The 14,600-nt window shown below is 48.1% G+C and overlaps 1 non-coding gene across 1 annotated transcript; it reads left to right on the top strand.

Moving 5' to 3' along the window:
- The first annotated feature begins 7,401 nt into the window (after positions 1–7,401).
- On the top strand, positions 7,402–7,553 carry LOC129395798 (5.8S ribosomal RNA). Its single transcript, XR_008623011.1, has one exon. It is a non-coding gene; the product is annotated as a 5.8S ribosomal RNA (ribosomal RNA).
- Positions 7,554–14,600: the final 7,047 nt, after the last annotated feature.

The following is a 14,600-nucleotide window of genomic DNA, read 5'->3' as shown; positions in this document are numbered from 1 at the left end:
CCCATTGCTTGTTTTTCTCAGGTTTGTCAAAGATCAGATAGTTGTAGATTTGTGGCATTATTTCTGGGGGCTCTGTTCTGTTCCATTGATCCATATCTCTGTTTTGGTACCAGTACCATGCTGTTTTGGTTACTGTAGCCTTGTAGTATAGTCTGAAGTCAGGTAGTGTGATGCCTCCAGCTTTGTTCTTTTGGCTTAGGATTGACTTGGAGATTCAGGCTCTTTTTTGGTCCCATATGAACTTTAAAGTAGCTTTTTCCAATTCTGTGAAGAAAGTCATCGGTAGCTTGAAGGGGATGGAAAAGGGATCTAGAACTAGAAATACCATTTGACCCAGCGATCGTATTACTGGGTATATACCCAAAGGACTATAAATCATGCTGCTATAAAGACACATGCACATGTATATTTATTGTGGCACTATTCACAATAGCAAAGACTTGGAACCAATTCAAATGTCCAACTTAATCCAAATAGACTGGATTAAGAAAATGTGACACGTATACACCATGGAATACTATGCAGCCATAAAAAATGATGAGTTCATGTCCTTTGTAGGGACATGGATGAAATTGGAAATCATCATTCTCAGTAAACTATCACAAGGACAAAAAACCAAACACCACATGTTCTCACTCATAGGTGGGTATTGAACAATGAGAACACATGGACACAGGAAGGGGAACATCACACTCTGGGAACTGTTGTGGGGTGGGGGAGGGGGCAGGGATAGCATTAGGAGATAATATGTAGTGCTAGATGACAAGTTAATGGGTGTAGCACACCAGCATGGCACATGCATACATATGTAACTAACCTGCACATTGTGCGCATGTCCCCTAAAATTTAAAGTATAATAATAATAATAATAATAATAATAAATAAACTCACCAGTTACCAGGGGATGGGGGAGGCCAAGCCAGAATGACTTCTTTACCCTGCCGACTCTGGGAAGCCCGGCCCCTTGTGATCCATTGCAAAGCGAGAGTCACCTCATATTTGGAAAATGGATGCACTCCCAAGTTCAGTGGAGGGATGTGGCATGTAGGATGAAGGACTCTCTTCCTTCTGATTCGGTCTGCATAGTGGGGCCTAGGGTTGGAGCTCTCTCTGTGCGGACTGCCGACTCCCTCTACCTTGGGTTCCATCGACCCCAGCCTGGGACATGGGCCTTGGCAGATTCTGGCCCTTCCTGGCCCTTACATCGCTGTCAGAAACCCCATCTCGTGCTTGGATGCCCCAGTGACTGTGGCTCGTGCCTTTCTGGAAACACTGGAAATCTCTCCTCTATGCATGGTCACCTAAAACCCCAGGAGCTCAGGACAAGGGCCGCCATCCACCTCACTGCTTTCAGAAGAGAATGCTGAGAGTCTCTTACAGACTGTCTCTTGACTTGAGTTCTTCATGAGTGTGTGGTTAAGATGTAATGAGACCAGATGTATTAACTCAGGCAGGGTGCTGGTGGCTCACGTCTGTACTCCCAACATTTTGGGAGGCTGAGGCTGTAGGATCCCTTGAGGAATTGCCTAACCCTGAGGACCTTGAGGCTGCAGTGAGTGAGCCATAATGGTGTCACTGCACTCCAGTCTCGGCAAAAGACAGAGTGAGGCCCTGTTACAGGCCGGCCGGCAGGCAGGCGGAAAGACAACAGCTGTATTATGTTCTTCTCAGGGTAGGAAGTAAAAATTACAGAATACAGCACTTATTTTATTTTATTTTTGGACAGAGTTTCACTCTTGTTGCCCACGCTGGGGTGTAACAGCACCGTCACGGCTCACCGCAACCTCCTCCTGCCGTGTTCAAGCAATTCTCCTGCTTCAGCCTCCAGAGTAGCTGGGATTACAGGCATGTGCTACCACACCCGGCTGATTTTGTATTGTTAGTAGAGACAGCATTTCTCTATGTGGGTCATGCGGGTCTCAAACTGGCAACCTCAGGTGATCTGCCCACCTTGGCCTCCCAAAGGGCTGGGATGACAGGAGTGAAGAATTGCACCCGCCCGGCTACGTTTTTTTTTTTTTAATTTTCAATTTTAATCTATTCATTTTTCTTATTATTTTTTGAGATGGAGTCTCGCTCTCTTGCCCAGACTGGAGTGCAGTGGCGTGATGTCGGCTCACTGCAAGCTCTGCCTCCTGGGTTCATGCCATTCTCCTGTCTCAGCCTCCCAAGTAGCTGGGACTACAGGCGCCCGCCACCACACCTGGCTAATTTTTTGTATTTTGAGTAGAGACGGGGTTCTTGTGGTAGCCAGGATGGTCTCTATCTCTTGACCTCCGTGATCCGCCTGCCTCGGCCTCCCAAAGTGCTGGCATTACAGGCGTGAGCCACCGCGACCGGCCTATTTATCTATTTATTAACTTGTGTCCAGGTTAGGAAACCAGGTAGTTTTTGTATTTTTTTAGAGACAAAATACAAGGTTTCACCATGTTGCCAGGGCTCCGGATCGAGGGATCCACCTTCCCTTGCTCCCAAAGGGCGGGGATGACAGGCGTGAGCCTACCGCGCCCGGCTCCCCCTTCCCACCTCCAGCTTATCCCTCAGGTGCCTGAGGCCCAGCGGTGGTGTGTGGTTCCCACCCCCAGCGCCCCGTCCTCCAGTCACCGCCGCGGTGTCTGCAAGTGGGTCCTAAGGGAGCTCGTTGGTGTGGGGGTTGAGGCGGTAGAGGGAGACGTGCCCCTCCCATGCAGGGAAGGGCTCCGCCTGGTCTGGCAAACTCAGGTCCAGTGCTCCCCTCTGGTGGGTGCGCGCCGGCTGTGTGAGCGATCGCGGTGGGCTTGGGCAGGCGACGCGTGCGCCGGCCGGCCGCCGAGGGGCTACCGTTCTGCCTCCGACAGGTTGTGTGTGGGTTTACTTGGAGGTGCTTTGCCTGGGAGAAAGGAGGCGGGTGGACGGGGGGCTGGGGGGCCCTTGCGGGATTGCGCGCACGCGCATTGGCCAGGACCCCCGCCCAGACCGCGAAGGCTGAAGGTTCCCACACGCAGAATTTACCTGGTATGCAGGCCCCCTCCCTTCCCCAGGCGTCCCTTAGCACCTCTGCGGGCCTGACGAGGGGCGACTGGGGGTAGGGAGTGTGACCCACCCTCAGTGAGAAAGCCTTCTGTAGCGATCCGAGAGGTGTGCCTTTGGGGTACGGGATCCCCCGGCCTGCCGCCTCTCTCTGCGTTATGGTAGCGCTGCCATAGCGACTCGCTTGCAGAGAACCCTCCTCGGCTTCCCCCTCGACGGGGTGAGGGGGGGAGATGGAGGGTTCCACCGGCCTCCGCGGTGGGGACCGAGGGCGGCTCGTCGCCTACTGTGTAGCCCCCACCTCCCCCTTTCCAGACGGGGGAGGATCCCGCCGGTCGGTGCCGGCGTCCTAGCGGTTGGGAGGCTGCGCAAGCGGTGGCTGTGCCTGGCATTCCGTCCGGCGCATGACCCGCTCCACTGTGAGCCGGCTCTCCGCCCGCTCCCCTGGGGAGCAGCGACTAGTGCGGATGACCGTGTTTGCGTGGTACGGGGTTGGGCCACCTGGCCCTAGGAAGCATCCCAAGTGGGGGCCACGCCGGTCTCCCGGAGCTTGACCGGGTCGGAGGATGGACGAGAAATGAGCAACGTGGCCCTGGCGTTGGGTTTGTGGCTGAGGTCGCTTTGGGGTCCCGATGGCGGGAACCAGGGCTCGTGAGGCGGGTCTCGGTGGGTGCCGAGGGCCATCTGGCGTCCTAGGCGGAGTGCCGAGGGACCTCCCTCGTGTCTGTGGCGGTGGGATCCCATGGCCGCGTTTTCCTGGTGGCCCGGCCATGCCTGAGGTTTCTCCCCGAGCCGCCCCTCTGTGGGCTCCCGGGTGACCTTGCCCTCGCGGTCCCTGGTCTTTCCTGTCTGTGCCCCCCACCCCACCTGCGGATCCTCTCTCCCTGAGCGGCTCACCCGCTTAGGCTGTGGTTGCCCCGTCTGGGACCAAACCCGGCTCCGCCTTGTGGGGCGCTGCCGGGGGCCACTGGTTGGCCCTTTGTTCGTGTCCCCGGGTGCGCGCCTTCGGGACCAGGTCGGCGGCTCCCCGCGTGGGTCTGGTGGGCGCCCGGAGGGTTTGGAGTCGGCCTGCGGCGCGTGCAGGAAAGAGGGTTCCGGGGGCTGGCCGTGACGGCGGCGGCGATGGGGGAGCCGCGGGCCCGCCGAAGGCCAGTCGACCGCTCCTGGTACCGCGCAGGGTCGCCTTCGTGCTCGGAGGCCGCTGGTGGTGAGACCCTGGGCACTACAGTCCGCCTCTGGTTCGCTGCCCAAACATCGGGGCCGCCCCTTGCCCGCCGTGCACGAGTGGCTGCTGGTCCCTCACAGCTGCCACGCACGGGTTGGGCGGTCTGCCTCCTCGCACGTTGGTGCGAAGGGTTGGGAGTGGTGAGCAGGTCGGGGATGTGTCATGTGGGTGTATGGGATGTCCGGTTCGCCGCGCCACCGCCCCCCTCCCACCGCCCAGCCTTGCTTCCCTCCCTCCCACATACCCAGTTGCCTGCCCTGCCATGCCCATCCTCATGACCTGGACTCCGGGCTCATCCTCGTGAGGCCCGGAGGCCGCTTTCTACTTACATGGTTGATCCTACCAGCACCATATGCTTGTCTCAAAGATTAAGCCATACATGTCTAAGTAGGCAGGGCCGGTCCGTGAAACTGTGAATGGCTCATTAAATCAGTTATGGTTCTTTTGATCACTCGCTCCTCTCCTAATTGGAAAACTGTGGTAATTCTAAAGCTAATACATGCCAAAGGGCGCTGACCTCCTTCGCGGGGAAGATGCGTGTATTTATCAGATCAAAACCAACCCAGTCAGCCCCTCTCCAGCCCCGGCAGGAGGGTCAGGTGCCACCAGCTTTTGTGACTCTAGATAACCTCAGGCCAATGGCATGCCCCCAGTGGCAGCGACGACCCATTCGAAAATCTGCCTTATCAACTTTCGATGGTAGTTGCTGTGCCTACCACGGTGACCATGGGTGATGGGGAATCAGAGTTCGACTCTGAAGAGGGAGCCTGAGAAACAGCTACCACATTCAAGGAAGGCAGCAGGTGCAAAAATTACCCACTCCCGACCCGGGGAGGTAGTGAGGAAAAATAACAATACAGGACTCTTTCGAGGCCCTGTAATTGAAATGAGTCTACTTTAAATCCTTTAGGAGGATCCATTGGAGGGCAAGTCTGGAGCCAGCAGCCACAGTAATTCCAGCTCCAATAGCATATATTAAAGTTGTTTAAAAGCCCGTAGTTAGATCTTGGGAGTGGGCGGGCAGGCTAGCCATGGCCCGTCCCCGCCCCTTGCCTCTCAGCACCCCCTCAATGCTCTTAGCTGAGTGTCCCGTGGCCCAAAGCGTTTACTTTGAAAAAGTTAGAGTGTTCAAAGCAGGCCCGAGCCACCTAGATATCTCAGCTAGGAAAGATGGAATAGAACCTCGGTTCTTTTTTGTTGGTTTTCAGGACTGAGGCCATGATTAAGAGGGACGGCTGGGGGCATTCGTATTGTGCCACTAGAGGTGAAATTCTTGGACTGGTGCAGTTCTGACAAGAGCTAAAGCATTTGCCAAGAATGTTTTCATTAACCAAGAACGAAAGTCGGAGTTCCGAAGACGATCAGATACCGTCGTAGTTCCGACCATAAACAATGCCGACTGGTGATGCCGCGGCGTTATTTCCATGACCCGCTGGGCAGCTTCCCAGAAACCAAAGTCTTTGGATTTTTGGGTTCCCAGGCGAGTATGGTTGCAAAGCTGAAACTTAAAGGAATTGGTGGAAGGGCACCACAAGGAGTGGAGCCTGCAGCTTAATTTGACTCAACATGGGAAACCTCACCCGGCCTGGACATGGACAGGATTGACAGATCGATAGGTCTTTCTTGATTCCATGGGTGGTGGTGCATGGCCTTAGTTGGTGGAGTGATTTGTCTGGTTAATTCTGATAATGAAGGAGACTCTGGCATGCTAACTAGTTACACGACCCCCAAGCGGTCAGCATCCCCCAACTTCTTAGAGGGATAAGTGGCATTTAGCCACCCGAGATTGAGAAATAACAGGTCTGTGATGCCCTTAGATGTCCGGGGCTGCACGCGTGCTGCACTGACTGGCTCAGCGTGTGCCTACCGTATATGGCAGACGCGGGTAACCTGTTGAACACCATTGGTGATGGTGATCGGGGATTGCAATTATTCCCCATGAATGACGAATTCCCAGTAAGTGCGGGTCATAGACTTGCGTGAAGTCCCTACCCTTTGTACACACTGCCAGTCACTACTACTGATTGGATGGTTCAGTGAGGTCCTTGGATCGGCCCCGCCAGGTCAGCCCACTGCCCTGGTGGAGCACTGAGAAGACAGTCGAACTTGACTATCTAGAGGAAGTAAAAGTCATAACAAAATTTCCATAGTTGAACATGTCGAGGGATCATTAACGGAGAAGAGCAAAGCTGCAGAGGCGCCACTGCGTCCTTCCTTCTTGGCTGACTGTGTTCCCCATGTGGCATGTGTGCTGGCGGGAGGGAGAGAGAGGGTAGACAGAGACACACGTGCTGGGATGAAACTGTGTGTGCGTGTCGGGGGGCAGGCTGGATGGCTCACCGGCCTGGTGAGCAGCGGGGAACTGTCCCCTGCCGTGGCCCCCACATGTGTGTCGGCGGGCGCGGGGGTGGTTCTCGGCATCACGACGAGTTGTGGGTCTCTGTGTCCTCCCTGCCGGGGCTGTCATCCCTCCCTGTCCTGCCGGCTCAGCCCCATCCCACCTGCTCCCGTTGGGGCCGGCCGGGTTCGCATCGCTGCCACTGCCACCATCATTGCCTCTGCCACACCGCGCCACCTGGCCCGGCCTGGCCCGCTGGCTCTCCCCAGCCTTCCCACTAGGGCTTCTTGAGGGTAGGGGGCTGGACGCCAGCCCTCCACTCCTCGTCCGCCTCCACCATCCAGGTACCCAGCACTTTCTAGTGCGGAGGTTTAAGGACCCCTTGGGGGGGTCACCTGTCCACCCGTGGGTTGGGTGCTGTGGGCCCACGGGGGAGTCCGTTTGGGAGGGGTCTGCCCCTCCCTCACCTCCACTGCTGACTCCGTCTCCCCAGCTGCCGGGGCCGTGCTGCACTTGCGTGTCACTGCTGATGCCGGTGGGGGCTGTACCCAGTGGCCATCGTGCTGTCGCATGTGTGCCACGCATGTGGCGTATGCCCTGTGCTGTGGGGGCAGGAACCCCCGGGAGCCTGTGGGGTTGTGGCAGCATTTGTCCCTCTCACTCCCGTGGACGGCACCACCTCCCCGTGCTGTGAAACCTTCCAACCCCTCTCTGGAGTCTCGTCCCATTGCTGTCTGACTGGCCGGCCTGAGGTAACCCCTCTGGGGGACGTGCTGTGCCAGGAGGGCCTCCCATTGTTGGGAGCGCCCTTGCCAAATCGACCTTGTATGACTTTTAGCGGTGGATCACTTGGCTCCTGCGTTGATGAAGAATGCAGCTAGCTGTGAGAATTAATGTGAATTGCAGGACACATTGATCATCGACACTTCGAACGCACTTGCGGCCCGGGTTCCTCCCAGGGCTATGCCTGTCTGAGCTTTGCTTGCTAATCATTAGCCCCTGGGGGTGCCTCCGGGCTCCTTGGGGTGCACAGCTGGGGGTTCCATGGCAGGGCCCGTGGGGACCTCCATCCCCCCAAGTGCAGACCCGGCGACATCTGCCCTCCTCTCCTGCCATGCCTGCCCCTTCCCCCCCCACCCCCACTGCAGGCCCTGTGTGGTCACGCGTTGGGTGGCGTGGGGGAAGAGGGGCTCCTGGCTGTAAGGAAGAGAGAGAGGTTGGAGCCATCACCTGCAAAAACACAGAGGGAAGAGAGCCCGCTGGTGTTGAGTTCCTGTGGCCACCACCGCGGTCCTGTTTCTTCCCTCAGGGGCTCCCTCGTGCCTCACACAGCTCGTGGTGCAGGGTTTGTTGGTGCTGGTGGGATGGATGGTCCTGTGCGATCATTGTCGTTGCGCATCATCGGTGGTGGAGGCTTGTTGGGCGGGGAGGATGGCAAGTAGGAAGGGTCCACTGGGGAGAGGGTGGGGGAGCGTGTCCCAGTTGCCTTAATTTGCTGCCCACCCCTGGTGGCAGCCCGGCGACCGGCCGACCGCCGCTCCAGCGCCCCTCCTCCCCATCACCCCTCCCAGGCACCATCCTCTTCTCCTGCCTGCCCCCCACCTGCCTGGCTTGTGACGTGGTGTGTCCGGGGCCAGAAGCCCACCAAGCGGCCCATCTGGCAGCGCTCATGGCCATGGTCCTGGGGTTCATTTGCCCCTGGTGGTGATCCCCTGGATGCTACAGTGTCATACGCCATCAGGTGCCCACCTCCTGCTCTTGGCTGCGCGGTGCCTGGCACCCCGTCCAGAGCTTTGATGTCAGGGCGGGATGGTGCTGCCACATCCTTGGACCTGTCCCCCACCTACATTTAGTACGTAGGCAATCCCATGTAACTTATCAAAGCTAGCAAGTCCCTAGACTTGGTGCAGCCACTGTAGGGTTGGCCTCCCAGTAGCATCATTAACATCAATTGTAATTGGTAGGCAATCATGTAGTTTCACATTTCATTACCTGAGTTATACAAATGTGTAAAAAAATACAGTTTTAATAAAAGGGAGTAAAGGATAATAAGAGTAATATTCACAATCTCTAGTTGGAAGACGTAGTGTTTTCTCACAAATGATGCATTCCTGGAGCAAGGTCATTTTGTGTTTGGTTTGTTAAATATCTATTTCCATTTTGACAAACCACTGGAAAATCCTAGCTTCACAAGAACTCTCCATGAGAATGATCACACAAAAGAACACCCATAACACAAAATCAAAACAAGGGTGGTCCAGGATTCACATTAAAGACTCATTACCAAATTTTCTTAGAAGAGGTAAAGAACACAAAGTTACTTTTATGTGACGGAAAACAGAGAGAAAGAGTAAATAGAAAAATAAATGTTATGCAACAACAGTGAAAACCAAGCTATGGAAAAAAATGAATGGAATTGTTTTGTTTGGTATTGATTTCCTATCCTGATATCAGAAAGTACAGGAAAGAACAAAGCAAATTTTTTGAGACAAATAGAACATAAAACAGATGAATGTTAAAGACTATTTTACAGTGCTAACAAAACTATCTGTGACTTGTTTTTTCCCTTTAAAAATTCGAGTTTGCACAATTACATTTATATAAATTATTGAAATAAAATTGTAAAGATGGAGAACAGACTATGGGGTTGCCAAGGGGAAGGGGTGGAGGAAAACGTGTCAGAGTGTCAGCAAAGATTGCAAGTTGGAGCCTTGTGGTGAGGCTACGGTCCTGTATCTTGACTGTGGAAGTGGTAGTTACAGAGATCTACACCACATAAAAATGCACAGAACACACGCACACACATACACACATACAAAAATGAATGCATACAAAACGGTTGCGATCTGAGTAAGCTTTCTGAATTGTACCTATGTCAGTTTCCAGGTTTTGATAATGCTCTATGGCTACGCGAGATGCCACCACTGGAATTAGTGAAGAGTACCTAAGACATCCCTGGACATTTTACAACTTCCTGTGAATCTATAATTATTTCAAAAGAAACTTGAAAGTCATAGCAGACTTTCACTTCAAAGAGGAAAAAAACTGAAGATTAATGGAATTGTTGAAGAACATCAAATACTCAATAATCTGTATGAGAGCTGTATTCTGTCCATTCACAGCACAGCTGTCATTTGGCCTTTTCCTGACGTGCCCTGGAGGACTTGAGCTCCTCTTGGATTGCCAAGGCCAATAGTGTTTATTTGTTACTAAATTTGTACTGGACTACCAAAAAATGAAAAGTGATTGAATGATCATTTATAATAACAACAAGTAATTTTACTTATAAAGAGACAATAATGGTAACAGATTTAAATCTTTAGGGTAAAGAATAGGATCTTTGTAAGACAATATTGGCAAAATTTAAAAAGAAAATTAAGGAATCAGAAACATAAGTAGTTCAGTATTGTGAAAAAATTCTTGATCTGAGAAGCAAAAGAACAGTATTTCTGTTTTGCGTTTCTCTCCAAACCTGATGAATCACCTTAGGTGTGTTTTGCTTCTGCGCCAAAGCTGCTGAATCACCTTAGACAATGCATGCCCTTTCCCTGAATATGTTTTCTTTTCTGCAAAATAAAGTGAGATAGATCATCTCCAAGGTCCCCCAAATATTCACATTTTCACCTCCACATGAACTTCAGTTGAATTCCTAATTTCAGTGTGGATAATACATGTGTGCTGCACCACAAGCAGTATGTCTAAACTCTCATGTTGGTCCTAAAAACTAATTATGAACAGTTTGGAAATTCTGTTGTTGTAGAATCTGCAAAGGGATATTTGTGAGTGCTTTGAGGCCATGGTGAAAAAGAAATACCTTCACATAAAAACTCTAAAGAAGGTTTTGGAGGAACTGCTTTGTGATGTCTGCATTCATCTCACAGAGTTAAACGTTTCATTCCTTTGATAAGTCTGGAAACTCAGTTCTTGTACAATCTGCAAAGTGATGTTTGTGAGTGCTTTGAGGTCTATGGTGAAAAAGGAAATATCTTCACATAAAAACTAGACAGAAGCTTTCTGAAAAACTACTTTGTGACATGTGCATTCATCTCACAGAGTTAAACCATTCTTTTGATTGAAAAGCTTGGAAATGGTGTTCTTGCAGAATCTGCAGAGGGATATTTGTGAGTGCTTTGAGGCCTATGGTGAAAAAGGAAATATCTTCACATAAAAACCAGAAAGAAGGCTTATGAGAAACTGCTTTGTGATGTGTGCATTCATCTCACAGAGGTAAAGGTTTATTTTCATTGAGCAGATTGGAAACTCTGTTCTTGTAGGATCCACAAAGGGATATTTGTGAGCAGTTTGAGGCCTATCGTGAAAAAGGAAATATCATCCCATGAAATCTTGACAGAAGTTTCTGAGAAACTTCCTGGTTATGTGTGCATTCATCTCACAGAGTTGAAATATTCTTTGGATTGGGCAGTTTGGAAACAGTATTTTTGTAGAATTGTCAAAGAGATATTTGTGAGCACTTGGAAGCCAATGGTGAAAAAGGAAATATCTTCACATAAAAACTAGACAGAAGCTTTCTGAGAAACTGTTTTGTGATGTGTGCATTCATCTCAGAGTTGAACCATTCTTTTGATTGAGTAGTTTGGTAACAGTCTTTTTGTAGAATCTGAAAAGGGATATTTGTGAGTGCTTTGAAGCCTATGGTGAAAAAGGAAATATCTTCACATAAAAAACTAGAAAGAAGGTTTTTGAGAAACTACTTTGTGATGTGTGAATGAATCTCACAGAGTTGAACCTTTCTATTGATTGAGCATTTTGGAAACAATCTTTTTGAAGAATCTGCAAAGGGATATTTGGGAACACTTTGAGGCCTATGGTGAAAACGTAAATATCTTCACATGAAAACTAGACAGAAGCTTTCTGAGACACATCTGTGTGATGTGTGCACTCATCTCACAGAGTTGAACCATTCCTTTGAGCAGTTCACAAAGAGTCTTTTTGTAGAATATGCAAGGGGATATTTGTGAGTGCTTTGAGGCCTATGGTGAAAAAGAAAATATCTTCACATAAAAACTAGACAGAAGGTTTCTGAGAAACTGCTCTACAATGTGTGCATTCATCTCACAGAGGTAAACATTTCTTTTCACGTAGCAGATGGGAAACTCTTTTCTTGTAGAATCTGCAAAGGGATATTTGTGAGAAGTTTGAGGCTTATGGTGAAAAAGGAAATATCATCGCATAAAAACGTGACAGAATTTTCTGAGAAAATTCCTAGCTATGTGTGCATTCACCTCAGAGAGTTGAATGATTCTTTTGATTAAGAAGTTTGGAAAGAGTATTTTTGTAGAATCAGCAAAGGGATATTTTTCAGCTCTCTGAGCCTTATGGTGAAAAAGGAAATATCTTCAATAAAAACTATAAGAATGTTTCTGAGAAGCTGTTTTGCAAGGTGTGCATTCAACTCACAGAGATAAAACTTTCTATTCTTTGATGAGTCTGGAAACTCTATTCTTGTACAATCTGCAATGGGATATTTGTGAGAAGCTTGAGGCCTATGGTGAAAAAGGAAATATCTTCACATAAAAACTAGACAGAAGATTTCAGAGAAACGTCTTTGTGATATGTGCATTCATCTCACAGAGTTGAATCATTCTTTTGAATGAGAAGTTTGGAAACAGTCTTTTCAGAGAATCTGCAAAGGCATATTTTGAGCATGTTGATAGGTATGGTGAAAAGGGAAATATCTTTACATAAAAACTGGACAGAAGCTTTCTGAGAAACTTATTTGTGATGTGTGCATTCATTTTACAGTGTTGAACCTTTCTTTTGATTGAGCAGTTTGGAAAGAGTCCTTTTCTATAATTTTCTAGAATCTGCAGAGGGATATATGTGAGCCCTTTATGGCCTAAGTTGAAATAGGAAATATATTCACATAGAAACTAGACAGAAGCATTCTGAGAAACTGCTTTGTGAAGTGTGCTTTCATCTCACAGAGTTGAACCTCCCTTTTGATTGAAGAGTCTGGAAACAGTCTTTCTGTAGAATATGCAAATGGATATTTGGAGTGCTTTGAGGCCTATGGTGAAAAAGGAAATATCCTCACATAAAAACTAGACAGAAGAATTCTGAGAAACTTCTTTGTGATGTATGCATTCATCTCACAGAGTTGAACCTTTCTTCTGATTGAGGAGTTTCAAAACAGTCCTTTTGTAGAATCTGCAAGGGGATATTTGTGAGCCCATTGAGGCCTACGGTGAAATAGGAAATATCTTCACATAAAAACTAGTCAGAAGATTTCTGAGAAACTTCTTTGTGATGTGTGCTTTCATCCCACAGAGTTGAGCCTTTCTTTTGATTGAGCAGTTTGGAAACACACTTTTTGTAAAATCTGCAAATGGATATTTGAAGCACTTTGAGGACAATGGTGAAAAAGGAAATATCTTCATATAAAAACTAGAAAGCAACATTCTATGAAACTTCTTTGTGATGTGTTCTTTCATTTCACAGAGTTGAACCTTTCTATTCATTGAGGAGATCAGAAACCATCTTTTTGTAGATTCTGCGTATGGATATTTGGAGCAGTTTGAAGACTTGCTGAGAAAGGAAATATCTTCACATAAAAACTAGACAGAAGCATTCTGAGAAACTTCTTGGTGACATGTGCATTTACCACACAGAGTTGAACCTTTCTTTTGATTGAACAGCTTGGAAACAATCTTTATATAGTATCTCCAGGGGATGTTTGAGAGTGGTTTGAGGCTTATGGTGAAAAAGGAAATATATTCACATAAAAACTAGACTGAAGCTTTCTGAGAAACTTCTTTGTGATGTATGAATTCATCTCACAGTGTTGAATCTTTCGTTGGATTGAGCAGTTTGGAAAAAATCCTTTTGTAGAATCTGCAAAGGTATATTTCTGAGCCCATTGAGGCCTATGGTGAAATATGAAATATCTTCCCATAAAAACTAGACTGAAGGTTTCTAAGAAACTCCTTTGTGATCTGTGCTTCCATCTCACAGAGTTGAACCTCTCTTTGGATTGAGCAGTTTGGAAATACTCTTTTTGTAGAATCTGCAAATGGATATTTGGAGCACTTTGAGGCCCATGGTAAAAAAGGAAATATCTTCACATAAAAACTAAATGGAAGCTTTCTGAGAAACTTTTTTGTGATGTGCACATTCATCTCACAGAGTTGAACAGTTCTTTTGATTGAGCAGTTAGAAATAGACTTTTCATAGAATCCACAAATGTATATTTGAAGCAGTTTTAGGTCTATGGTGAAAAAGGAAACTTCTTCACATAAAAACTAGACAGAAGCATTCTGAGAAACTTCTTTGTGATGAGAGCTTTCATCTCAGAGAGTTTAACCTTTCTTTTCATTGAGCAGTTTGGAAACAGTCTTTTTGTAGAATCTGCAAAGGGAATATTTGTGAGCCGTTTGAGGCATGTGGTGAAACAGTAAATGCCTTCACATAAAAACTAGATAGATGTATTTTGAGAAACCTCTTGGACGTTTGAATTCATCTCACAGAGTTGAACCTTTCTTTTCATTGAACAGTTTGGAAACAGTCTTTTTGTACAATCTGCAAAGGGATATTTCTGAGCCATTTGAGGCTTATGGTGAAAAAGAAATATCTTACCACAAAAACTAGACAGAAGCATTCTTAGAAACTACTTTGTGATGTGTCCATTCATCTCATGGAGTTGAAACTTTCTTTTGATTGAGCAGTTTGGTAACAGCATTTTTGTAGCATCTGCAAAGATATATTTGTGAGCCCTTTATGGCCTATGGTGAAATAGGAAATATCTTCATATAAAAACTAAACAGTAGCTTTCTGAGAAACTTCTCTGTGATTTATGCTTTCGTCTCACAGAGTTGAACATTTCCTTCGATTAAGCAGGTTGGAAGCAGTGTTTTGTACAATCTGCAAATGGATATTTGCAGCCCTTTGAGGCCTATGGTGAAAAGGGAAATATCTTCACATAAAAATTAGATGGAAGCATTCTGAGAAACTTCTTGGTGATGTTTGCATTCATCTCACACAGTTGAACATTTCTTTGATTGAAGATTTGGA

The sequence above is a fragment of the Pan paniscus genome, chromosome Y (assembly GCF_029289425.2).
Source record: "Pan paniscus chromosome Y, NHGRI_mPanPan1-v2.0_pri, whole genome shotgun sequence".
In the NCBI taxonomy this organism is placed as follows: domain Eukaryota; kingdom Metazoa; phylum Chordata; class Mammalia; order Primates; family Hominidae; genus Pan; species Pan paniscus.
The sequence above is the reverse complement of the archived record's forward strand: the minus strand, read 5'-3'. Positions and strand labels throughout refer to the sequence as shown.